The sequence below is a fragment of the Capsicum annuum genome, chromosome 4 (genome assembly GCF_002878395.1).
Source record: "Capsicum annuum cultivar UCD-10X-F1 chromosome 4, UCD10Xv1.1, whole genome shotgun sequence".
Taxonomy (NCBI): Eukaryota; Viridiplantae; Streptophyta; class Magnoliopsida; order Solanales; family Solanaceae; genus Capsicum; species Capsicum annuum.
The window spans coordinates 185,634,930-185,637,160 of NC_061114.1; the positions used below are offsets into that span (position 1 = coordinate 185,634,930).

Below are 2,231 nucleotides of genomic sequence, written 5' to 3' on the forward strand. Positions count from 1 at the left end.
AATATATTAAGACCACCTTGTTAGTCAAGCACACGAGAAGACCCTGAGTATATAGTCTCATAAGATGGGGTAAGATGGGTTTGAGAAGGGTAGAATTAACTGCATGTTCTTATTGCTATCTTGTTCTTATTGCTATCTTGTAAAATTAGAAAAATAGTTCCCAATAGACCATCATTTGAAGAAGAGATTTATTAATGTTTGAGTAGAATATTATACTATATAACTAAGACGACAAGAGGATGATGATGTCAGCATTGATATTAAATTATTCAAGAGCTCTCTATATAAACATGTTAGCTAGGCAAAACATTTAACATATGTTATTGGTTTGTCAAGAAAGCTAGGAAGAAAGCTATTTGGGAACTTTCAGCAGTTATCCGCTCCGCACTTCGCTATCGGAGCAATGTTACATGGATTATTACTCGGGGTGTTCGACACAGGTATTCAACTTGGATACATATAAGTACTTAGTATTACTTTTTTTCTCTTTCTTTTTTTTTTTAGTACTACTTTTTTCCTCTCTTTTTTTTTTTTTTTTTTTGGCATTATCTGTATATGCTTTGAAAGGTTGAGGTAACTTGCTCATGTTTATTTTACATGACACTTTTGTAAATTTGAAATTTTTTCATTCACAATTGCTCATATACCTGTAATGAGATGTTCTTATAGCCATTAAATTGTGACTATAGAATATTGTGTAAGACCACAAATTCTCAGAGCACGAACATACATACTTTTAACTTGATTGTGTATACATACTTTTAACTTGATTGTGTTCTAAATCTTTTTTTCTTTTTAACTTCATGTAAGGTTAATAAATACAATCAGATAAAATAAAACGGAAAGAATAGTATGTTTATCTATGTCATGGAATGTTCTAGTCCAATGAGAAAATGATTTGATGGTGCAGGTTAGAAGAAGTTCAGTCAAAATGGTTAAAGGAGTCAAAGTGCTCACTTCTCAGATATCTGTCAATATTATTCTTGCAAAAATGGCATTTTTTCTAGCAAGAAATTATTCAAGAAATCCATGTTTATTCACATTTTCAGTCAGGTATATATGGCTTTTTGGACAAAAAAAATTAGAGGGGAATGTTAATTTTTCCAAAGTCTGTTTATACATGGTGTCAACTTCATTACCAGTTACTAGTAGGGCCTCCTTTTGTAGTGGTGTAGTAATCATTGAAAGTCTGAAAGCTATTTGTAAATATATATTTCACCTTTTATGTATTATATGTTGGTCTTTTGTCAAAATGTATAATACTAACCACATATAAAATTCGTTGTACAATATATATTGATATGTGATATCTTCTTGGAATCAATGTTAAATGATTTACAGGACGTCGAAAAAATTGTTAGGCCGGCAATTTCATGGCCGTAGTAAAACAACGAATATATTCAATTAACCAAGAAGGAGAATATATAGTGTAGGTTATTAATAAGCTATATTAGAGGTAATAAGCACAAATAGGGTTGGACATATTTTGGTTTAAATCGAAAAAATCGAATTGAAATTTAATTTTGTTCGGTTTTTCGGATTGATTTCGGTTTCAAATTTTAGAATTTCGATTAAACATTTTGACTTTTGGATTTTCAAAAAAAAAAAAATCGGATAAACCAGAAAACTGAAATTATATAAATAATATATTATAATTTATATTTATATATATAAATATATATATATATATATATGTATATAAATATACTAAAAATATAATATAATCTGACATAACATTAAAATATATAAATTATAATCATTTAGTAATCCTAAATTCCAATATACTGCTTTGCTTTAGACCCTAACATTAACGTGAAGGCTGCAGTGACGCTCAGTCATCCTCAGTTCGTCAGTTCGTTTGAAATTTCAACATCGCCAAAGACAGTCGGAAGTCGTTTGCTCAGTTCGTCACTGTCGTCAGCAGTCTGCCGAGTGCGGCCACTGCCATCACGCCAACGACAACTCAGCGAGGTCGATATTTATGGTTATTTCATGCGTGTTAAATTAATTATATTTGGAAATGAAAAATAGGTTTGAAAAAAAGATTATTTTTATCGAAAAATCACCAATTTTAAATGCTCACTACTTTAATCCTTAAAACCGAAATAACTGAACCGACTTTGTAAAAACTGAACCATACCGAAATAATTTTGGTTTAGTTATGATTGTCATTTTCGTCAATTCGAAAACCGAAAAATCGAACTAATATTCAACAATCAAACTGAACAAAT

At 30.0% G+C, this 2,231-nt stretch overlaps 1 long non-coding RNA gene across 1 annotated transcript; it reads left to right on the top strand.

Annotated features, from left to right (window-relative positions):
• Positions 1-305: 305 nt before the first annotated feature.
• Positions 306-1,253, top strand: LOC124897562. Its single transcript, XR_007054314.1, has 2 exons — positions 306-440; positions 911-1,253. It is a non-coding gene; the product is annotated as an uncharacterized LOC124897562 (long non-coding RNA).
• Positions 1,254-2,231: the final 978 nt, after the last annotated feature.